At 43.4% G+C, this 25,554-nt stretch overlaps 2 pseudogenes across 1 annotated transcript; one reads left to right on the top strand and one right to left on the bottom strand.

The window, feature by feature from the left end:
- Positions 1 to 2,546: 2,546 nt before the first annotated feature.
- On the bottom strand, positions 2,547 to 12,062 carry LOC148136879 (histidine N-acetyltransferase-like; annotated as a pseudogene). The gene is made up of 3 exons (XR_015754344.1): positions 11,907 to 12,062; positions 4,629 to 4,922; positions 2,547 to 3,572 (listed from the first exon to the last, which is right to left on the bottom strand). The product of XR_015754344.1 is annotated as a histidine N-acetyltransferase-like (transcript).
- A 2,588-nt stretch (positions 12,063 to 14,650) lies between these two features.
- Positions 14,651 to 17,334, top strand: LOC148136878 (histidine N-acetyltransferase-like; annotated as a pseudogene).
- The last annotated feature ends 8,220 nt before the right edge of the window (positions 17,335 to 25,554 follow it).

Raw genomic sequence — 25,554 nt, 5'->3', positions numbered from 1 at the left:
AAGGTTTACCAGCATGTTGCTGGGAATGGAGGGTTTGAGATACGAAAATAGACTGGAAAGGCTATTTTTAGCTGGAGAGTAGGAGGTTGAGGGGTGACCCCAGAGATGGGAGATTTCAAAACTAAGGGCATATTTTTTAGGTGAAAGGAAAAAGACTGAAAAGGACACAAAGGACAATTGTTTTTACACAGAGAGTGATTCATACGTGGAATGAACTTCCAGAAGAAGTATTAGATACAGGTACAGTTACAATGTTTAAAACTCTTTGGATAAGTTCATGACGAGGACAGGTTTGGAGGGATATGGACCAAGCACAGGCAGGTGGGACCAGTCTCTGGTGGGCATGGACTGGTTGGACCAAAGGGTCTGTTTCCATGACTTGATGACAATCTCTCGAAGTCTCCTCTTGAAATTAACGTCAACAAATCAGAAGCAAATGAGGTATAACCATAAAAATGGCCACTGCCATCAAAAGCGGTGTCAAGGCCTTATAGGAAGACAAGGGCAGGTGCTGAGAGGGAATGGACAGACAGAGAGAGAGAGATGGAAAGAGGGGGGAATCAACAACATTCACCCGCAATCTCTCCGGCAACAGCTGCTGCCCTCCCCGTGGGACGGTGTGTGAGGCTTGAGATAGGCCTCACAGGCTGAACCCACAGCTGAACCAACGCCTTGTTCAAACCCAACTGTATCTCTATTGGTAGGGGGATGAGGAGTGCTGCAAGGGTCTGGCTTGAGGAGAGAGAAAGGGGTTCTGTTGGAATGGGAGGGGGCCCTGTGCCAGGTTAGGTGGAGGGAAAATAGCAGCAGGTGTAGACCATTGGGCCCCTTGTGCCTGCTACCCCATTCAATGGGATCGTGGCTGATCATCCAACTGAGTCCCCTTTTCCCGCTTTCTCCCCTATACCCATTGATCCATTTAGACCCAGAGTTAGATCTAACTCCTCGTTGAAAACATTCAATGTTTTGGCGTCAACCATTTTCTGTGTCAGAGAATTGCACAGACTCCCTACGCGCTGGATGAAGACATTTCTTCTCAACGTATCCTTAGATTGTAACCCCTGGGTTCCAGGCCTTGGGAACATCATTTCAATATTTATCCATGTCTGGTCCTGTTACATCTGGCTAGGCTACTTAGGACTTAGATGAGGAATAATTTCTTCACTCATATAGTGTCAACGTATGGAATTCTCTACCACAGAGGTCCGTGGAAGCCCTGTGACTGAACATTTTCAAGAAAGGTATCAATTTTTCTTTAGATACTAAAAACATAAAGAATGAAGAGGAGTGAAATAGCTCTGGAGCTGGTTATCAGCAAAAGTATAATCAAAGACTCAGAGTTGTATAGCACAGAAACAGACCCTTCGGTCCAACTCATCCATGCTGACCAGATATACTAAATTAATCTCGTTCTGTTTGCCAACATTTGGCCTATATCCCTCTAAACCCTTCCTATTCATGTAGCCATCCAGATGCCTTTTAGATGTTATAATTGTACCAGCATCCACCACTTCCGCTGGCAGCTCATTCCATACACGCACCACCCCCATGTGAAAAAGTTGTCCCTTAGGTCCCTTTCAAATCTTTTCCCTCTCATCTTAAACGTATGCCCTCTAGCTTTGGACACCTCTACCCTGGGGAGAAGACTTTGGCTATTCACACTATCCATGCCCCTCATGATTTTATAAACCTCTATAAAGGTCACCGCTCAGACTCTGATGCTCCAGCGAAAATAGCTGTAGTATATCCAGCCTCTCCCTATAGCTCAAACCCTCTAACCCTAGCAACATCCTGATAATTTTTTTCTGTACTCTCTCAGGTTCAACATCTTTCCTATAGCAGGGAGAACCAGAATTGAATGCAGTATTCCAAAAGTGGCCTAACTAATGTCTTGCACAGCTATAACATGACGTACTAACTCTTACATTCAATTATAGAGTCATAGGAATGTATGGCAATGAAACTGATCTTTCGGTCCAATCTGTCCTTATTGACCAGATATCCTAAATTAATCTAGTCCCATTTGCCAGCACTTGGTCCATATCCCCCTAAACTGTTCCTATTCATATATACATCCAGATGACTTTAAGTATTGTAATTGTGCCAGCCTCCACCAGTAGTTGGAAAACATTCAGACTGTTTTTTGCGTTAAGACATTTTTAACTGTCACAGATATATAACCTTGTTTGCTTTTTCCTTTCGGCTAATAACGTTAAATTCTATTAAAGAACACCAGCAACCTGGTGTTTTGATGACTGATCACCACGGTAACCAACTGTAAAATATAAGCACCGTCTATCACTCAGACTTCAATCTGAATTGTTCAGTGGCTATCTAGTCTGTATTGTAATATGTGATGTAGTTTTGTAGAGTAGTAAGCGTTCAATTATCCAGCGTGTATAGGCAGTTGGGGTCATAAAGCACAGCAAGATCCCACAAATAATGATGGTTTGGCTGTTCAGCATATTTGTCCTTTCCTGGTGCTGTGGCAGGGGAATGGATGGGACTGATGGGCACCTTAGAGTCCTTATCCAGCCTCTCCCATGTTCCGTTTCAAATAACAATAATGGTTTGCTCACATTGCCCGAAGAAAAGACAATCAGGCTTGAGCAGGCATTCTTACCTTAACATCCCACTCCACTGTCTGTAGTTCTCACTCTGAATTTCACAGAAATGCAAGGGTGACACAAGTTTCAGAACATGCAACAGGTTTATTTACAAAAGCCTTTTGAAATCAGTGTCTGTTTGCTTCATCCTGAGTCCGCATCCAAGCTCAAATAGTCAAGTACACTGGGCGAGGTCAATAATCAGACCAGTGCAATCAAACACCAAACAATTCAACACGAGTCTGCCATTAGGCTTGTTGGCTTTCAAAACCCAGGAGTGGGACTTGAATCTACAACACTCTGGATTCTGATGTAATAGCATGGCAGAAGGAGAGACAGCGGACAAACTACTGAGCCCAGAAGCAGCAAAGGACTGGCAATAGCAGGGTAGGGGGCTCTTTCCCTTACAGGTCTATACATCTGTCTCCAGCAAGCTTTGCCCCTCAATATCTCTATCCATGTGGAGTCCTAAGGCAGTTTGGCAGAAGAATAACATGTCCTGCCACATGGATGGCTCAAAGCTCAAAAGACAGTATACTGGGCCCTCCAAGGTGCTGACTCTTTGCTGGACCTGAGCAAGAAACTGGTTCCTGACCCTGGGGAAATGCTTCCCAAATATATCAATGTTCAGCCGGTGGTAGCCAGTACCCAAGGATACCCTGTAGGGCGCAGTGCCTAGGCTGACAACCCTGGCCTGTTCTTTGTTGTCGGCCATCCAGATGAGGTCTTGCCTCATTAACTTCTCTAGGTTGCTCTCCAATGGCTTGTACGGAGCCCAGTCTTGAATAATGGTCTTCCAGGCAGCACCTCATCCACCACCTTGGGGCTAAGGAACACCCGCTTGACATCAGTGGTTCCGAGCAGGATGGGATCTTCCCATTCTGACCCGCTCTTCTTCAGCTGGACAATCGTAGCTTCCAGCTTCGGAAGGATATCTTCCATCTCGAACTGCACAGTGAAGATTTCCTGGAAAAATGAAAGCATTGATGAAGATTCTCAGTGTGATGATACTGTGGCTTTAAGACGTATGTTTTGTCCTGGTTTCTTTGAGAGAGAGAGAGAGAGAGAGAGAGAGAGAGATTGGGGGACAGGTGCCTAGCAGTCGATGAGAAGACAAACAACTTGTGAAGCCTTGGGTTTTCTTTTTTAGAGAAACTAGAACAACAGAAGCAGCCTGAGTGGGTGTGGTCAACCTCCCACCCACAGAACCAGGGATTTCAGGTATGAGCTTTCAACAGTTGTTGTTGTGGGCTTGAAGAAGTGGAAGCTATTTTCAGCTGGGGCTTTTGCGGTTGAAGCTGTTAGATACAGCTCTCTGTCTGCTGCAACAAAAAGCCTGAGTTGTCTCTCTCAACTTCTAGGTTGTTTCTGACAGTGTTCCTTTCTCCTGGACAGGAAGGGTGATCACATGTGAGCAACATCCATTTTGCTGAATCTACCTTTGCCAAGGGTGTGTTTATGGGATGCTGCTACGCTGGAATAGTTGATGATTAGTAGTTAAATAATATTTTATGTTTATCAAGTATTTCAATTAAGTTATCCCAGTTCCCCTTTCTTGTGTTTATATTTTAACTTTGTTGTAAAAATAATGTTTGTTTTTAAAACCAAGTAGTTTCACCAAATCTGAAGATGTGCTTTTAAATTAAACAGAAATAGACAGTCTAGGCTATCTCCTTGACATATTTTGACGGGGGTTGGTCTGGCCCATAAGACCAGGCAAGGGGAGAGGTTGAGAAGGTGGGACCTTCATGATAATCTCAGTTGGTGCAGGAAATTGAATCCGTGTTAGTATCACACTGCATTGCAAACCAGCCTTCCAGCCAACTGAACTAACCAACCTCCATGAATAAGGTGTACCGGTGACGTGAATCTGTAGCAGTTTCTGAAGTACTCATCAAAACTCAACACACATACACCCTACTCAAATTTAAGACCAGTCAAGACTGGTTGCCATATGACAGCGGGGCAACGGTCTGGATGTACCCATGTGCTGCTCATTCATGGCTACGCATGTGGCATTACCTGTTTACATATCAATCGGAACCTGGCAATAGTCTTGAGTGTCAGGGGTCCGGCTTTGGTGTAGCGACACACTTTGACCTCTGGGAACTGGGCCCTGAGCAGATCGGCGCAGTAGTACTGGACGACCTGTCCGATTCCTTTGCCTCTCTCCAGCGATGCAACCCTCAACCCTTCCACCACCGCAGTGTGCCCGTCATCCACAACATTCACTGAAACAAAGGCTACCTGCCAACAACAATGATGCACATTTGTTTGGCACCTGACAGTCAGTAAAATGGAAATCACCCCTCCTGTCTGAAGATGCTCAGGTAAAGGGGAGGTGATGGCTTATTGGCTGGTCTGCTAATCCAGAGATGCTGGTAATGTTCTTGGGGACAATGTAATGATAGGTGCTAGTTCAAAATTGGTAAAAGTTTGTAATTAAGATTCCAATGATGGACATGGTTTGAATGTTGGAAAACCCCACTTGGTTCACTAATATTCTTTAGGGAAGGAAAACTCCCACCCTTACCTGGTCTGGCTTACATGGAACTCCAGAAAATGATTTTGGACTCTTGACTGCCCTCAGGCATTAAGGGATGGGCAATAAATACTGGGCTGAACCAGTGACACCCTCATCCTGTGAATGAGAGGCAAAACGAGCAGAAGGTTTGACCCCACGCTGCTGAAGGGGACATTCATAGTGAGACTTCAGTCAAAGATTTTACAGAGCGGCTGAAAGGAAGAAGGCAAGAGGCGGGGGGGGGGGGGGGGGAGAGGGAGGGCATGGGTATTTCCAGGCTATGCCCAGTATTTGTCACATGTCTCCTTGAATGTCACCTGGCATTTTAAGAGGGCAGTTAGAAGTAAAACTGGGGGGAGTCTGGCATCATGTAGAGTCCATGCAAGGAGGGGGCATTAGTGAACAGGGTAGGTTTTTCACAACAATCAATGATAGTTATCACTGCTAAGGTATGAATGATAGGTTTCCTCCTTCCTATGTCTGTCTAATGAGCTGTTCAGTAGTCACTTATGGATAATAGACCACAGCAACACACTCTCGACAATGGACCACAGTTAGGTCTCAGGAGCTGAGTAGCTCGTCTTTTATAGCAAGATACAATTTAATTTGCCTTAGGAACTATATATAACAGGGAAGGCTCATGCCCGAATCATTGATTCTCCTGCTCCTTGGATGCTGCGCTTTTCCAGCAACACATTTTCAGCTCTGATCTCCAGCATCTGCAGTCCTCACTTTCCCCTAGTGGTATTATCACCAGACTATCAATCCAGAGACTCAGGATGATGGAGACATGGGTTCAAGTTCAAGATGTTGGGAACAGCATCCAACAGATGTTGGATTATGAAAATCTGGAATTAAGAGCCAAATGATGATCATGAATCCATTTTGGATTGGTAGAAAACCCCAGCTAGTTCACTGGTGCCTTTTAGGGAAGGAAATTTGCTGTCCAACCCTGGTCTGGCCGACATATGACTCACAATAATGTAGCTGACTCTTAACTGCTCTCTGAGCAATTAGGAATGGGCAACAAATGCTGGCCCAGCCAGTGGTGCCCTCATCCCCTTGAATGAATTTAAAAAAGCATAGAATTCCTAAAACCTATGTCCTCTAGATTTGGCCTGCTAACCCTGGGAAAAATACTTTGCTATGCAACCTATCCATGCCCCTTCTAATTTTATAAACCTCTAAAAGCCAGGGAACTGTAGACTGGTGAGCCTGATGGCAGTGATGGGCAAGCTGTTGGAGGGAATCCTGAGGGAAAGGATTTACATGTATTTAGAAAGTCAAGGGCTGATTCAGGAAAGTCAACATGACTGTGTCTGGGAAATTGTCTCACTAACTTGATTGAGTTTTCTGAAGAACTAAGAAAGAGGATTGATGAGGGCAGAGTAGTGGATATGACCTGTATGGACAAAATATGGCATTTGCAAGATTCCTCACAGTCGACTGGTTAACAATGTTAAATCACATGTAATACAGGGAGAACTAGCCATTAGGATAAGAAGCTGGCCCAAAGGTAGAAGACAGATGGTGGTGATGGAGGATTGCTTTACAAACTGGAGGACTGTGACCAGTGATGTACCACAAGAACCTATGCTGAGTCCACTGTGTTTCCTCATTTATATAGGAGGTATGGTTAGTAAGTTTGCAGATGACACCAAAATTCATGGTGTAGTGGACTTGAAGGTTACCTCAGACAACTATGGGATTTTGATCAGATAGGCCAATTGGCTGAGGAATGGAAGGTGGAGTTTCAGAGAAGGACTTATACACTTAACAGTAAGGTCCCGGGGAATGTTACTGAACAAAGAGACCTTGGAATGCAGGTTCATAGTTCCTTGAAAGTGGACCTTCAGGTAGACTGGATAGTGAAGAAGGCTTGCCTTAATTGATCTGTACATTGAATATATGAGTTGAGTGGTCGTGTTGTGGCTGTGCAGGAATTGGTTTGGCTACTTTTGGAATAATATATGCCATTCTGGTTCCCCTACTATAGGAAGGTTGCTGTGAAACATGGAAAGATTCAGAAAAAATTTACAAAGAAATTGCCAGAGTTGGAGATTCTGAGCTACAGGGAGAGGCTCAATAAGCTGGGGCTGTTTTCCCTGAAGTGTAGGAATCTGAGGGGTGACCTTATAGAGGTTTATAAAAACATGAGGGGCATGGATAGGATAAATAGACAAGGTGTCTTCCCTGGCAAGAGGGAAGTCCAAAACTAGAGGACATGGGTTGAAAGTGAGAAGGGAGAGATTTAAAAGGGACCTAAGGGGCACCTTTTTCATGCTGAGGGTGGTGCATGTATGGAATAAGCTGCCAGAGGGAGTGGTGGAAGCTGGTATGAATACAACATTTTAAAGGCATCAAGACGGATATATGCATAGGTAGGGTTTTAGAGGGATATGGGCCAAATGCTGGCAAATGGGATGAGATCTATAAAGGATATCTGGTCTGCATGATCTGAGAGGCTCACGTGAAATACCACCACCCACCCCCCCACCCCCTCCACCAAAGCCCCCAACACCTTTTCTTGGAAAATGCATGAAAATATCAGCTGTGTAAATGCAATTGTTCAGCCCGAACACAATTTCTTACTTATCAGCGGAGGATTAGTTGTGTGTGTGGGCTGTGCAATTGCTAGAGGGTCACTATTTCCAGAGACAATCCACATTTGATTTTCTCATTAATATGAGCGGTAATTAATTGACAGGCCTTTGTTGCTTGGTAACGCTCGTTCAAGCCCCTAATGAGAAGCTAAAGTGAGTTATTGATATCCTGGCATTCCCAAACTCTAATGAATACGCTCCTCTTGAGATCCCAGAGGATCTTTGGTGACAAGCTGAAGAAACACTGTTGACCTAGCTGGGGCTAAGGGACCACAGGGATACCTTTTAGCAATTAGGCTGCTGGTAACACTCACTGGATAAAACCTTGGCCCCTATTCCTCAGCAGAGGACTGAAAGGAGAAGATTATTGTTTAAATTGCATGTTCTTTTCAACATCTTTTATGACTTCAGGGCATCCCCAAATGCTTTGGGATCAGCAAAGCACTTTCGAAAGGGGCTATTATATCATCAATACAGTAACAGTATTGCTGGAATTGTACAGGGCTTTGGTGAGACCTCACCTTGTGTACTGTGTGTAGTTGTGGTCTCCTTATCTGAGGAAGATATGATCTGTCTATAGAGGGACTGAAATGAAGAGTATACCAGATGATTTCTGGGATGGCAGGACAGGTGTATGAAGAGAGATTGGCTTGATTCGGATTATATTTGTCGGAGTTTCGAAGAATGAAGAGGGAATCTCATATAAACCTATAAAATTCTAACAGGACTAGTCAGGGGTAAATTGATGACCTGATGACCAGACAGTCACAGTCGAAAGAAGACTAGGTAGGACTGAGATGAGGAGGAATGTCTTCCCCCAGAGAGTGGGGAGCCTATGGAATTCTCTGCCACAAAAAGTGATTGAGGCCAAAACATTGAATATTTTCAAGAAGGATATCGATATAGTGTATATACTCGAGTAAAAGTCAACTTCCTCTTTTTGGCCAAGAAGTCTGGAATTTTCCATATATTTTTTGTAAAAGCCAACCCTAGTTCTTCACGGATAACAGATCAACATTTCTGAGTCAAGGTATTATCCTGTACATAAATGTTATGATCAGGAAATTAAAGTTTTAGTACTATTGTGTGTTTTGATGTACAGTTCACACCAATTTGACACAAGTTCAAACCACATCAAGTCAGAGTCAGGTGACAAACCTCCCTTTATCTGCATTTCAGCTGAGCTCAGGTCTCCGTAGCATTCATAGAATTACGTCATATACCTAGATGATGTTAAAGGTTAGGCTGGAGAAGGATATCAAACCAAGTTCAGAAAATGCTAAAACGCAAGTTTGCCAACAGAGATAAACCTCGCAAGTCACCACAACTGGGGAAAAAAAGTTGCAGGGTGGGTCCTTGAAAATCATCAAAATGGAAAACGTGTTAGTCGTGAAGCCATCTGAATCCATGCACGAAATGAATGAAAGCAGGATGCAATTTCAGATTTTAAGGCAAGTTCTGGATGGTTCACAAGGTTTGCACAGAAGTGATGGAAGGATAACAGCTGGATGCGTTTTCTGGGAAAACGGACCAGCACGAGGGTGAAACGAGTCAAGGGTTAGGAAGGTAGATCGAGATGGGATGAATTAGTTGGTCCGAATGGCCTGTTTCTATGCTGTTCTGAAGAGTGCAGCTCTACTCTCTGAACTGAAGTGAACATAATGGGATAGTATCCAGACAGGAACAGCGTGCTGTGAATTCTCTCGATGAAGGCGGGCCTCAGTGGTACTGCTCAACAGAGACCACAACATATCAGAAGGCATGACTTAGCACTTTGATAGAGAACTAAGCTTGCAGAATAGCTGCCTGCTGAGCTAGAAGAAAAGATATTAGTTTTGCCAGTTTGTAATCAGAAATCGGCAGAAGGAAGGCTTTTGCTCAGGATACGGTATTTTGGACAGTAGTGTGAATTTCATTCCCTCAGAAGTAGTATCCACGTAGTGGTCAACCCCATAAATTTAACCTTATATAAAAATCAAAATTTTTAGATTTTATTTTGAGAATATACAGTAGTTCTTAGGGCTAAAGGGATCAAAGGGCATGGAGGAGAAATCCGGAACAGGGAACTGAGTTGAATGATCAGCCATGAGAGGAAATGGAACTGGAAAGAGTTGATGGTGATACGTTAATAACAAAATTAAATGCTCGTTAGTGCAAATTTAAATAACGTTAAAAGGCAACAAGAAGCTTTTTGTCTTGTACTCATCATAACTGCAACACAAGAAACAGACTTGAAGAAGGTTCCACATTTAATGTGAATCTGTGATTGGCTCTCATTTATTAAACAATCCAGATTCTGCTAAAGTTAACAACTGAAACAAACGTCAAATCAGCGAGGTTTGTAGAGAGATGCATTGCCTGTGCAGGAAGCTACATTTTAGCACGAGGCTCAGTTTTATGTAGGAAAGGAGTAATTTGTGGACACATTGCACCTTTTCTGAAAGACCTCTGCTGCATGCCCATGGCAGCACCATGACAAATCAGAATCTGCTTGCTGACTATGAGATTGAAGATTGACAGTTAACTGCTCTTGTTGTATCTCCCATGTCATTGATGACCCAACCTATCAGCACCACCCCACTATCTAAAATGCCTCAACATCAATTGCGTGAGTAAAGGGCTTTAAATGGGGACAAGGTATGATCCAGATGGAGAGGAGCAATTAGTAGATACCTACTAACCCAGCTAACAGCCGCAACATCAAGCAGGCTTCAGGAGATTTGCTTACTTTGGTATATTATTCTCGGACTGAAAGATCTCCTAATGCACCTTTTTGTTTTCTAAGCAACCTGTTCAGAGATGCTATCATGCAACCTCTGGAGTCTGTGGATCTTGAACTCAGGTCTCCTGGCTCAGAGGTCAGGGCACCCACACCACAGCAGTCTCATTACCTTGGCTTTTCTGATTTGTTTTAAACGATCTCTTCAAAGATACTGGGGGATTGGGATAGAAGAGTTGGTCCCTGTTGGATGGAATGGGAAGTGAAGATTGGACCAGCAATGGTGGGGGGAGGGGGGGGGGGGAAGGGGTAGAAAGGAGGCGTGAAATTTGCACATCACCTCTCCTTCCCTCCTGCCTCCCCACCAAGTGAGAAGAAAAAACTAAAATATGCCCCCATCCATTTGAAAAGATTAGAAAACCACAGTTTGGAATTGACTGCGTGCAGAGATATGTCTTACAGTAAGGAAGAGAAGATCCAAAGGACAATGTAACCTTGTCCCCCAGTGGGGAAATCAGGAGAAACTTAGTCATCCTATACAGTGATGGGAATGGGAATAGTGTGCTGTGAATTCCCTTGATGAAGAACTGGCCTCAGTGGAACTGCTCAGCAGAGACCACAACATCAGCCCCTGTCTGGTTTACCCTCGTAAGTTGGCCAACATCACACACATTATTTTCAGGCTAAAAGCACTATATTTATTTACAAGTTAATTACATGGAAATGGCAGTGTGAATAAGACCCACAAGATGATTCCAATATTTACACACAGAAAACAAAAATCACAAGGTAGAATTCAAGCTGTAATTTATTCAGCCAACTTTCCGAATGAAAGGGACAGTCTGTTGGACAAAGAGGGGTTGGTGCTAGTGACCTCTGTCAGAAACAACTGTAACCAAGTGAAACAATGACTTTGTGGATAGTTCTGCCCAGATATTGCAGACCTTGTACGCCCCGTGGATAAAGAGTCTGTTCAAAGACACAACAGTGCTTTAAGCTGCATAGACATTTGTCAAGGGTGTTGCACGCTACACTTGCAGATCCTGCACGAGTTATTAATGCTTTGTGAGTTAATCACGTTGACTTGTTTTGGCAGGAGTCTGTCACCGGAAAGCATATCCCAGGGACAACCTGATATATATTGGCGGCTGCATTGGTGTATGGGCCTTGAAAAGAGTGCATTGAGCATCACAAGTCTAGTCTCAGTCAGGACAGTAATGATGGAGCATAATTCCTGATGAAGGGCTTTAGCCCAAAACATCAATTTTCATGCTTCTTGGATGCTGCCTACTCTGCTGTGCTTTTCCAGCACAACTCTAATCTTGACTCTAATATCCAGCATCTGCAGTACCCACTGTCACCTATAATTTCTTCCCTGCCTATCACGTCGGCCCCACTCCAAGAGATTTATATGACACACTTTATTTAACATAATTCAGCTAGCCTTCACTCACTTTAGCTGACTGGAAAAATGATATTGGCTTACCCAGGACACTGCTTGCTTTGCTGTTGTTCACAGGTTTGGAGACCCCTGAAATAAAACCAGGATTCACCAATTCATTGACTGGCGTTCGGATTAGGAAGAAGCAGACGTCATTCAGTGTTTCCATCCCTTGAATGATAAATCACATGACATAGAACATTGTGCAATGTATTTACGAAACAGAAATTCCCCTCTATTTTCAACCTAATCTGTGTGACAAAAAGTTTGGTACCTCCAGCTGGTTTTGGGACAGGAATACTTATACTTTTATGTCAATAAGCAATTGCCCAGTTGAGATGACCAGAAGAAATAGGAGCAGAAGTGGGCCAATCAGCGCATTGATTCCACTCTGATATTCAATGAGGATCATGGCTGATCGACTAATCCTCAACTCCACCTTCCTGCTTTTACCCTTAACACCCCTTGCTGATTAAAAAAATCTGTCCATCTCAGCCTTGTATATCCTTTATTGACCCAGCCTCACCTCATCTTCCCTTTATTGCTCAGACCTTTTGAGTACAGGAGTTGGGACGTCATGTTGAGGTTGCACAAATGTTGGTGAGGCCTCTTCTGGATTACTGTGCGCTAGGTTCTGGTCACCCTGGTATAGGAGGAATATTATTAAGCTGGACAAAGTTCAGTAGAGATTTATCAGGAGATTGCCAGGAATGGAGGGTTTGAGTTATATGGATAGGGTGTGACTTCTTACTCTACCTATGACCACTTGTTCGAGACGGTCCCACAAGTGGCAGCATCTGTTCAATGTGCATCTTCCCAATCCCTTTTATTATTTAATTTACCTCTGTCATATTACCCCCCTCATTCTTCTGAACTCCAGCAAGTACAAGCCCAAGCTATTCCACCACTCCTCTTCTGACAGCCCTTTCATCCCTGGAATCAATCTGGTGAATGCCCTCTCAACTGCCTCCAGTGCCATCACATCCTTTCTCAATTAAGACCAGGAGAATTAGACTGGGAGAGAAAAATGTTGCAGGGTAATGAAGAAAATACTTTGAGTGATGGGTTCATACAGCATGGAAACAGACCCTTCAGTCCAACCTGTCCATGCCAATCATAATTCCAAACTAAACTAGTCCCACCTGCCTGCGCTTGGCTCGTATCCCTCCAAGCATTTCCTATTTATATAATTATCCCAATGGCTTGTAAATGATGTAACCGCATCCACCACTTTCTCTGGAAGTTCATTCAACACATGAACCATTCTCTGTCAAAAAACATTTTCCCCCATGTCTTTTTTAAATCTTTCTCCTCCACCTGAAAATATGTCCCCCACCCTGGGGAGAAGACACTTGTCTTGAACCTTATCTATGCCCCTCATGATTTTATAAACCTCTATGTCACCCCTTAACCTCTTGTGCTCCAAGGAAACAAGTCCCAGGCTATGGAGCCTCTTCATATCACTCAAACCCTCCAATCCCAGCAGCAACCTTGTAAATCTTTTCTGCACCCTTTCCAGCAACAAACTTCCTGCAGCAGGCTGACCAGAATTGTAAATGTGGCCTCATGGATGTCTTGTACAGCCATAACATGACATTCCAACTCCTATACTCACTGCTCTGACTGATAAAGGCTCGCATGCCAAAGACCTTCTTCACTACCCTGACTACCTGTGACTCCACCTTCAAGGAACTATATACCTCTACCCCGAGGTCTCTCTGTTCAATAACACTCCGCAGGGCCCTACATTAACTGTAGAAAGTCCTGCCCTGCATTGTCTTACCAAAATGCAATACTTTACATTTATCCAAATTAAACTCTACTTGCCACTCCTCTGCGCACTGGCACAGCTAATCAAAATCTCATTGTACTCTTAGATAACCTTCTTCACTGTCCACTACATCACATTTTGATGTCATAAGCAAACTTACAAACCATGTTTCCTATATTCTCATCCAAATGATTTCCCATTCTACTCTTTTGCCCTTAATGTACTTGTAGAAGCTTTCTGCTGTTATATTCCACTGGGATTAGGTTTTCATCCCTATTTCTTGACATTAATTCAATGGAGCATTAAGGTTTTGAACCAGCAGTCGGTTATACCACTCGTCCCAGTGTGAAACCTGGCTTGATAGACCATAAGTTTTACTTTTTGCTGTTTGGTTACCAGAGTGATCTGTCACTCAAGATCACCATAATCAGGCTACAATTGTTCCATTAAGCAAACAGCCAAACTTATTGCACAAAGGTAAAATAAAAACAAAACGATACACATATTTAAGACCATTTAAAAATATCTTAACATAAACAGCAAACAGACCGTTCAACTCTTCCCAGCAATATCCTTTATAGATACTCAACCCCAGCGAAGTATCTGTCCTGCCTGAATGTAAAACAAAGAACTGATGCTGGAGCTCTGAAACAAAAAGAAATTGCTGGAGAAATGCAACAGGGTCTGACAGCATCTTTGGGAAGAAAGTAGAGTTAATGGTTCCAGTCTGGAGACTCTTCTACAAAATATAATCTTTCCTGTCTTTGGCTGCCTCATGGCTGAACCTGTGATGCAATTCACCTCAACATTCCCGATTTTTATACAGGAGAAGAAAAGCATGCAAGCAGGTAGATATAAAAAAAAAATTCAAGATGATCTATATCACCATCTCCGCAATATTCAACCTTAGCTGCTACTCAAGAAGCAAGTAAACTGGCTGGAGGCTGGAACAAGCAAGAGCTAGTTCTATTGATGACCGCGATGCAATGCTATCAGAGTTTCTACAACCCAAGAAGGAAATTACACGAACCTTGTAATGTTTAGATTTCAGATTTTTTTTTAATTTAAAGAATAGTGCGGTTGAGTTTTGATGATTATTTCAAAGGCTACTGCAGATTCATGTAACCAGTACCCTTCATTCGTTGAGATCGGTTGGTTCGGTTGGCTGGAAGGCTGGTTTGCTATGCAGAATGATGCCAACTGTGTGGGTTCTATTCCTGAATTGGCTGAGGTTACCACGAAGGTCTCACTTTCTCAACCTTTCCCCTGTCTGATGTTATGGACCCGACCAAAACCCCTCAAGATATATCAAGGAGATACAATCGACTGTCATTTTGTTTTATTTAAAGGCAGAGATGTGATTTGATTGGCCAACTAACAGGCTTTAAATACAAACTTTATTCTTACATCAAAGTTAAAATACAAACAAGAGAATCGACATAACTTTATTCAAATACATAATAAACGAACATATTATTTAACTGTTAATTTAGATAAATTAGTGAAGTGCTTAATTTTGGAAAGGCAAATCAGAGCAGGATTTATATGCCTAATGTTAAGGTCATGAGGAGTTTTGCTGAACAGATCTTGGAGTGCAGGTTCATAGTTCCTTGAAAATGGAGTTACAGGTAGATAGGATAGTAAAGAAGGTGTTTGGTATGCTTTCCTTTATTGGACAGAGCACTGAGTATAGCGGTTGGGAGGTCATGTTGCGGCTGTACAGGACATTGGTTAGGCCACTTATGGAATAGTGTATGCAAATCTGGTCTCCCTCCTATTGGAAAGATATTGTGAAACTTAAGAGGGTTCAGTAAAGATTTAAAAGGATGTTGCCAGGTGTGGAGGATTTGAGCTACAGGGAGAGGCTGATTACGCTGAGGCTGTTTTCCCTGGGGCATTGGAGTCTGAGGGGTGACCTTTTACAGGTTTATGAAATCATGAGGGGCACAGATAGGTAAATAGATAAGGTATTTTCCCTGGGGTGGGAGAGTCCAGAACTAGGGGGCATAGGTTTCGGGTGAGAGGGAAAAGTTTAAAAGGGTCCTAAGAGGCAATGCTTTTACACAGAGGGTGGTGTGTGTATGGAATGAGCTACCAGAAGAAGTGGTGGAGGCTGCTACAGTTATAGCATTTAAAAGGCATCTGGATGGGTACATGAATAGGAAGGATTTGGAGGTAAATGGGCCAAGTGCTGGCAAATGGGACTAGATTAAGTTAGAATATCTGATCAGCATGGACAAGTTGGACCGAAGGGTCTGATTCCGTGCTGTACTTGTCTATGACTCTGTGCCTCTACAATCATGAACTCTTCTAATCTAGTAGCATCCCATAAACACACCCTTGGCAAAGGCAGATTCTGCAAAACCAACTTTCCTCATGAGCTATCTCCTCCAAATCCAGGATAAGAAACACCGCCAAAATGAATCTTGCAGCAAAGAGGGAACTCCAGTTTTTTTTTGCAGCAAAGAGAGAGCTGTACCTATCAGTTTCGATTGCAACAACCCAACTGAAAGCCAAATGAAAAACCTTTGATCTGTGTGTCCATCCATTCATAATTTCTTTAGTCAAAATTTAAAATAAAAAAACACTCAGGGAGTTCAAAGCTGTTCCCTCACAGCTTCTGAAGCAGATATTCTGCCACCAATGTGGCCATACCTCCCTGTAAGAGACACAGCATAGAAGAGACCTCTCTTAAGTAGTTGCTTATCTTCCCAATAACTGCTCTGCACATGTTCCTCAATGTTTTTCTCCCTCTCAAAGAAACCAGGGCTAAACACACCTCTTAAATCCACAGTATTGACACACTGAGAATCTTCATCAGTGCTTCCATTTTCCAGGAAATTCTCTGTGCACAATTCAAGGCAGAATGTATCCATCCAAAGTTGGAAGCTGCCATCACTCAGCTGAAGAAGAGCAGGGCAGAATGGAAAGATCCCATCTTGCTCGAGGCCACGGAGATGCCAAGTGGGTGTTGCTGAGCCCCAAGGTGGTGGATGGGGTGCTGCCTGGGAAGACCATTATTCAAGACTGGGCTCCTTACAAGCCATTGGAGAGTAACCTCAAGAGGTTAGTGAGGCAAGGTATTATCTGGATGGCTGATGACAAAGAAGAACCCAGGGTCGTCAGCCGAGGCACTTCCCCCTCCAGAGTACCCTTGGGGACCAGCTACCACCGGCTGAACATTGATATATTTGGGAAGCATTTCGCCAGGGTCAGGAACCAGTTCCTCGCTCAAGTCCAGCAAAGGACCAGCACCTTGGAGGGCCCAGTATACTGCATCTTGTACTTTGAGCCATCCCTGTGGCAAGACATGCTTTCTTTCTGCCAGACTGCGTTCGATTTGAAGGTGCAAAACTTGCTGGAGGCAGATATGTAGGTCTGTGAGGGAAAGAGTCCACTACCCTGTTATTGCGAGCCCCTTTCTGCCTATGGGCTCAGTAGATTGTCCACTCCCTATCTCTCATACCACCACCTCAGAATCAAAAGCATTGTAGATTCAAGTCCCATTCCAGGGCTTTGAGATCTGACAAGTCCAATGACAGAGTAGTGTTGAATTGTCTGGTGTTTGATTGTGTGAGTCTGACCACTGATCTGTGCCCAGTATACTTGATTGCTTGAGCTTGGATATGGACTCAGAGCCAAGCAAACAGACACCAATTTCAAAATGCTCTTGTAAATAAACATCACATGCTCTGAAACTCATATCGCCCCTGCATTTCTCTGAACTGCAAACATAATCTGAGAATGCCTGCTCAGGCCTGATTTTTTTTTTGTTAGGTCAGTGCTAGCAAATGATGATTGTTGTTTAAAAAGGAACATGGGAGAGGCTGGATAAACAATCTAAGGTGCGTGTCAGACCCATCTATTCCCAGGCCACAACCAACAGCATTGGGAAAGGACAAATAGACTGAACAGACAACCTGTTGGTGTTTGTGGGATTTTGCTGTGCTTTATGATTCCCAGCTGCCGATACAAGCTGGATAGTTGGGAGCTCACCACACGTCATCGTATATTAGAATACAGACGAGATACCCACAAATCAGATTACAGAATAAAAACTGGCTTGATAGGTTGTGCTTAATTTTTGCAATTGGTTACCATGGTGATTAGTCACCAAAACACAAAGTTGCTGGTGTTCTTTAACAACAGAGTATGACTTTGTCAGCCAAAAGAAAAAGAAAACAAGGTTATATATCTGTGACAGTTAGAAATGTCTTAATACAAACAGTAAAAAACAGTCTGAATAAGTTTCCCAACAATTGAGTGTAGAGGTTGGAATGTCATTTTGTAGAGTCATAGAGATGTACAGCACAGAAACAGACCCTTCAGACCAATTCATCAAAGCTGACATTTTGAGAGGGAATTGGGCCATGATCTGGAAAAGAAGAACGTGTTGGATCACAGGGAGGAGATGGGAGGTGTGGGACCGGCTGAGTTGCTCATATGAGGCGTTGTTGAGCATCTAGGTCTGTACTTGATGGAGTTTAGAAGGAAGGGGGGAGGCATCTGATTGAAATTTACAGCATACAGTTATGAAGTTGAAGGTGTGTACTGTACCTTTAAGATAGAGAGAGAATGCTGTTCTGAACTGAGAGATTACAAAAACCTTTGTATATGACTACATGGCAGTTCCAGAGTGTACAGGAAAATTGAAAATATGATTGAATCCATACAGTGTGGGAACAGGCCTTTTGGCCCAACAAGTCCATTCTTTTCAATATTTCCCCTGACTAACTCATCTAGCCTACACAGCCCTGAACACTATGTGAAATTTAGCATGGCCAAGTCACCCATCACGCACATCTTTGGATTGTGGGAGGAAACCCACGCAGACACAGGGAGAATGTGCAAACTCCACACTGACAGTTGCCCCAATGCTGGAATCCAACCTGGGTCGTTGGCGCTGTGAGGCAGCAGTGCTAACCACTGACCCACCATGCTAACTTACGTAACATGGCTGAGAAATGGATACCTGAGTTTTGGTTGCTGGGTTTGACAACCATTCAAACTTAACCAATCAATTTAAATTATGCTCCAGTATACTAAAACCCAATTGAATTTGAATTTATAGTTTTGCCAACATTGCACCAATGAGACAATCGGCTGTTGGAGGGTATAAAGATTGAGACACTTTGAAAATTGGTCAGAGGGACCTGATCAGCCGTTCCCTACAACTCTGGGAAGCTAGAGAAGTGAGTGCTGGGCCTCTTGCTGAGATATTTATATCAATAGTCATAGGTGAAATGCTGGAAGACTGGAGGTTGGCTAACGTGGTGCCACTGTTTAAGAAGGGTGGTAAGCTTAAGCCAGGGAACTATAGGCCAGTGAGCCTGATGTCGGTGGTGGGCACATTGTTGGAGGGAACCCTGAGGGTGTATTTGGAAAGGCAAGGACTTATTACAGATAGTCAACATGGCTTTGTGTGGGGGAAATCATGTCTCGCAAAATTGATTGAGTTTTTTGAAGAAGTAACAAAGAGGTTTGATGAGGGCAGAGTGGTAAATGTGATCTATATGGACTTCAGTAAGGCATTCTACAAGGTTCCCTATGGGAGACTGGTTAGCAAGGTTAGATCGCACTGAATACAGGGAGAAATAGCCATTTGGATACAGAACTGGCTCAAAGGTAGAAGACAGAGGGTGATGGTGGAGGATTGTTTTTCAGACTGGAGGCCTGTGACCAGTGGAGTGCCAAAGGGTCGGAGATGGGTAGGTAGGATAGTGAAAAAGGCATTTGGTATACTTTCTTTTATTGGTCAGACTACTGAGTACAGGAGTTGGGAGGTCATGTTGCGGCCGTACAGGACATTGGTTTGACCACTATTGGAATATAGCGTGCAATTCTAGTCTCCTTCCTATCGGAAAGGTGAAACTTGAAAGGGTTCAGAAAAGATTTACAAGGATGTTGCCAGGGTTTGAGGATTAGAGCTATAAGGAGAGGCTGAATAGGCTGGGGCTGTTTTCCCTGGAGCGTCGGAGGCTGAGGGGTGACATTATAGAGGTGACATGACAAAACTATGAGGGGCATGTACAGGATAAATAGACAAAGTCTTTTCCCTGGGGTCGGGAGTCCAGAACTAGAGGGCATTGGTTTAGAGTGAGAGAGAAAAGATATAAAAGAGACCGAAGGAGCAGCTTTTTCACGCAGAGGATGGTACGTTTATGGAATGAGCTGCCAGCGGAAGTGGTACATTTGCAACATTTAAAATGCATTTGGATGGGTATTTGAATATAAAGGGTTTGGAGGGATATGGGCCAGGTGCTGGCAGATGGGACTAGATTGGGTTGGGATATCTGGTCGGCATGATCAGGTTGGACTAAAAGGTCTGTTTCCGTGTTTTACATCTGTCTGACTCTATGACTCTAATTAAGATGAGGAAGAATTTCTCCAGAGGGTGGTGAATCTGTGGAGTTCAGTGCCTCCCCATGCTGTGTAGGCCAAGTGATTGAGATCACTTGGGATCAAGGTCTATGGGCAGAAGGCAAGAGAACGGGGCTAAGAAACATATCAGTCGTGATCAAATGGTGCGGCAGCCTCGATGGGCCAAAGAATGTAATTCTGCTCCTATAACTCATGGTCTGGCAGCAAGCCAGCGCACGACTGACAGGGTGAATGGCCTCATTCTGCCTTGCTGCTGTCTGATGATTCGCAGCACTCCTTTTCAACAACTCCCTCTGGGAGAGCGTTTCATATTCTCCCCGCTGTCTGGGTAAAGAGGCTGAATTCCCCACTGGGGTCATTAACAACGAACCAATTCGTCATCATCAAGAAACCCATTTGCCATATTCACAATACCATACGTAAAATAACTCCATCCATCATTTCCTCAGAGAACTTTGTCCCACTTTGGAAGAAATTGTGCGACTCTTTTAGTCTATATATGGACACTGTGGCCAAATCGCTTTGGCAGATAGGAACATGACATTGTCAGAATGCCCTTCTCTAGACTGTCCAAGTTAGTACCCCATAGTCCTCTTTCAATTGTTTTTAATCAGAGTGATTCATACATGGAATGAACTTCCAGAGGAAGTACTGGAAGCAGGTACTGTTACAATATGTAAAACACTTTCGATAAGTTCATGACTAGGACAGATTTGGAGGGATATGGACCAAGCACAGGCAGGTGGGACCAGTTTAGTTTGGTATTCTGGTGGGCATGGACTGGTTGGACCACTGGGTCTGTTGCCATGCTATATGACTTGATGACAATCTCTCGAAACCTCCTTTTGAAATTAACGTCAACAAATCAGAAGCAGATGAGGTACAACCGTGATAAAAATGGCCACTGACATCAAAATTGGTGTCAAAGCCTTACAGGAAGACAAGGGCAGGAAATGGACAGAGAAAGAGAAATGGAAAGAGGGACAAGTGAACAACATGTCACCCGCCATTTCTCAGGCAACAGCTGCTGCCCTCCTCGTGGGACGGTCGTGAGGCTTGAGGTAGGCCTCACAGGCTAAGAACCCACAGCTGAACCAACGCCTCATTCAAACGCAATCGTGCCCCTATTGGGAGGGGGAACGTGGAGTGCTGCAAGGGTCTGGCTTGAGGAGAGAGAAATGGCCCACTGTGTCCCATTGGAATGGGAGGGGGCCCTGTGCTCGGGTTAGGTGGTGGGAAAATAGCAGCAGGTGTAGGCCATTCGGCCGCTCGTGCCTGCTACCCTATTCAACGGGGTCATGGCTGATCATCCAACTTAGTCCCCTTTTCCCACTTTCTCCCCTATACCCATTGATCTCTTTAGTCCCAGGAGTTAGATCTAACTCCTCGTTGAAAACATTCAATGTTTTGGAGTCAACAGTTTTCTGTGGCAGAGAATTGCACAGACTCCCCACTCGCTGGATGAAGACATTTCTTCTCAACGTATTCTTAGATTGTAACCCCTGGTTCATAGGCCTTGGGAACATCCTTTCTATATTTATCCTGTTACATCTGGCTAGGCTTTTCGGACTTAGATGAGGAATAGTTTCTTCACTCAAATAGTGTCAACGTATGGAATTCTCTACCACAGAGGTCCGTGGAGGCCATGTCACTGAACGTTTTCAAGAAAGGTATAGATTTTTCTTTAGATATTAAAATTATACAGAATGAAGAGGAGTGAAATAACTCTGGAGCTGGTTACCAGTAAAAGTATAATCATAGACTCAAGAGTTATACAGCACAGAAACAGATCCTTCAGTCCAAATCATCCTCGCCAATCAGATATATTAAATAAATCTTGTCCCATTTGCCAACATTTGGTCCATATCCCTCTAAACCTTTCCTATTTATGTAGTCATCCAGATACCTTTTATATGTTATAGTTGTACCAGCATCCACCACTTTTGCTGGCAGCTCGTTCCATACACGCACCACCCCCACGTGAAAAAATTTGTCCCTTAGGTCCCTTTCAAATCTTTTCCCTCTCACCTTAAACCTATGCCCTCTAGCTTTGAACACCTCTCCCCTAGGAAAAAGACTATTCACTCTATCCATGCCCTTCATGATTTTATAAACCTCTATAAGGTCACCCCTCACATTCTGATGCTCCAGTGAAAATAGACTTGCCTATCCAGCCTCTCCCTTTAGCTCAAATCCTCTAACCCCAGCAACATACTTTTAATTTGTTTTCTGAACCCTCTCAAGTTTAACAACACCTTTTCAATAGCAGGGAGACCAGAATTGATCACAGTATTCCAAAAGTGGCCTAACCAATGTCCTGTACAGCTCTCACATGACATCCTCTTATATCTCTATGACTCTATAATTGAATGTACCACATGTAAACTGACCTTTCAGTCCAACTTGTCTATGCCAACCAGAGATCCTAAATTTAACTAGTCCCATTTGCCAGCACTTGGCCCATATATCCCTAAACCATTCCTATTCATATATACATCCAGATGACTCTTAAATATTGTAATTGCGTCAGCTTCCAACCGATATTGGAAAACATTTGACTGTTTTTTGCTGTTTGCGTTAAGACATTTTTAACGGTCACAAATATATAACCTTGTTTTTTTTCCTTTCAGCTAATAACTTTATACTCTGTTAAAGAACATCAGCAGCCTTGTATTTTGATGACCGATCACCACGGTACTTAACTATCAAAAACAAGCACGGTCTATCATTCACACTTCGATCTGGGATCTGTTTTGTTCAGTGGCTATCTAGCCGTACTGTAATATGTGATATAGTTTTATAGTGTGGTAAGCGTTCAATTATCCAGTGTGTATAGGCAGCTGGGATCATAAAGCGCAGCAAGATCCCACAAATAATAATGGTTTGGCTGTTCAGCCTATTCGTCCGTTCCTGGTGCTGTGGCAGGGACTTGATGGGACTGATGGACACGTTAGAGTCTTTATCCAGTCTCTCCCTGTTAAAGTACCTATTCGAGATGGCTCAGGGAATCCCTAATGGACTGGACCTGTAAGCCTCTCTTGGTTTTTCCTGGAGATTGTACTCTGGAATATAAAACTCTTAGACACAGTTTATTTTAAATTATTACCTTTATTTACCAATAGCATCAATGTTACAATATAATATAGATATCTACAAGCCAGACTTGAGCTAAGGTTTTAAAGCCATTAGCAGAGTAGCGGTGCCAGCTCTTAGTCCTAAGAGCTCTCTCAGACTACTCCCTCTATTGCTGCAAACAAGCTGTCTTTATACAGAAATTGGTACTGAGCTGACAAAAACCTGTCTTTAATCAGATAAACAGCAATAAAATGGAAAAAGTTTGTAGAGGAAGAGAAACTCATTGACAGGTCTGAATACGTGTGACTAATTAAGCTCCATGCTCAAAGAGGGAAACACTGATTGGGCCAGGCCAAATGGCCAATTGCCTTAGCTAGATAAGCTTCCTTTTTAACAGTACATCATAATGAGAGACTTGTTTAAACTATGTGGAAAAGGTCACGAGGTTACTTCACTTAGCTAACATGCCCAGTACCATTGTCCACAAAATGGCTTTTTAAAAAAAAATCATCTTAAGATTCCTAAAATGGAAATTAAATTCATAACATTCCTGTATCGCGAGCTCCAGGCAGCAATACACAAATATTCAATCCAAGACAAGCAAATGTACACCCAAATCACACCACAAAAGTGAACCTTTCCACTAGCTTCCATCCTGTCTCTCCCTCTCTCTCACCAATGAGCATCTTCCAATTTTCTTACCATCTCAGTTTCAGCCTGTGTTTTCCTAGCTTGTAAGGGTAATGAGACATTCGCATTCCAGAACAGTCAAGATTACGGAGTTGAGCTTCATAAATTTAAATCTGCTCAATGGCGTATACATGAAAGTGTATCAGGGTAGTTCTATTAGGTACATATTGCACTCAGCTTATTAAATTTCTTTTCCTATTGAGTATGACTTTTGCTAAGAGTCTTCAATATAAACCAGAAATTCAGTTATCCAACCTCCAACTATAAAATATGCGCACCTTCCAGCCCTGAGTCAAAAGGAAGTACTGAAAATGTGTTGCTGGAAAAGCACAGCAGGTCAGGCAGCATCCAAGGAACAGGAGAATCAATGTTTCGGGCATAAGCCCTTCTTCAGGAAGGCTTATGCCCGAAACGTCGATTCTCCTGTTCCTTGGATGCTGCCTGACCTGCTGCGCTTTTCCAGCAACACATTTTCAGCTCTGATCTCCAGCATCTGCAGCCCTCACTTTCTCTCAAAAGGAAGTACTGCCACACATTCCAGAAGTGAACAAATGTTATCACCTTATTTACACCGAGCTATTGACACTAGGAATAGATATCCTTAATGCTTCTGAACAAATGCACCCCCCCCCCCCCCCAGCCGTGGGTCAAGTGCTTTCCGCATATCCTGTAGTGGATGGAAGGCTACAAGCTTTCTAATTCCCCCCTTTTATCATTTCACGATAACAATACAGCATATACGAGTATAATTAGTCCATTCAGTCCATTTGTATGTTCAACAAGTTGAGCGCCTCCTTCTGACAAGTCATCGTCCGGAGGAGCAGAGTCAGAACGATACCTGATTTCAGCATAAAAGCTTGGACATGAAAGTACAGGAGTAAACAAAAGTCGATTAACGAGATTCTTCTTTGGCTTAGGCGAAACGCAATGCACAGTCCATTTCATGAATAAGCAAACGACAATGTATATTCCTAGAATGAGACCAAGGAGTATTAATGCGTCCCACACAAACCATCTGCACAGTGGCCATAGCCAGCAGATAGGACTCCATCCACATGAGTCGGTGGGGCAGGTATCTTCCCTGTATCTTGACCTGTTTTGTTGATGACATCTGTGCCATATACAATGCCTTTAGAGAAGTCGTCTACGTAGGTGCAACATTGTGGGCCAATGACAGAACAAGCACCTCCTTCTTTAGCAAGGAGGAAATCTAGCACTAATCGATTCTAAAACGTCAGCATCCAGGTCTCCTATAGTTCTTTTTCATTAGTTTCAACGCATGGGCAGTTGAGTTGGCAAGTTTTCTAACGTTGTATGCAAGGTCACTTATCTTATCTAGGGCTATCTCGACACCCCAGCCAGGAATAAGGCCTCCCATCAACCTAGACCACTAGGTTTGTTGATGGAAGAAGTCGTGCAAGTCTCATTTTGTTTTCCCTCTAATTTGTGTCCCGTAGCTATTCACATATTGGTGGGCTTTCCATTCATCATCTATCTTAAGTATTTTATGGTGGAGGGTAAAAAATGGTAAGGTGTGCACTAAGGCAAAATATCCATACCAGTCATTGGATAAATATGGGTAGGCCTTGTTTTCGCATAGCCAATGAAGGCTAAATGGAGTTCTGAGGGCGGACTTCTGTGAGAAATGATGAGTCCACTCAAAGCAAGGGCCGAATCTTGTAAACAGTAGGTGTTACCAAAAGTTCGGTTATCCAGGTGTATTAGCAGCTGGAGAGTAGTACGA

The sequence above is a fragment of the Chiloscyllium plagiosum genome, unplaced genomic scaffold (genome assembly GCF_037043375.1).
Source record: "Chiloscyllium plagiosum isolate Xiang-an unplaced genomic scaffold, Cpla_swu_hap1 HiC_scaffold_44, whole genome shotgun sequence".
Lineage (NCBI taxonomy): Eukaryota > Metazoa > Chordata > Chondrichthyes > Orectolobiformes > Hemiscylliidae > Chiloscyllium > Chiloscyllium plagiosum.
This window is presented reverse-complemented; position numbering and strand designations above follow the sequence as displayed.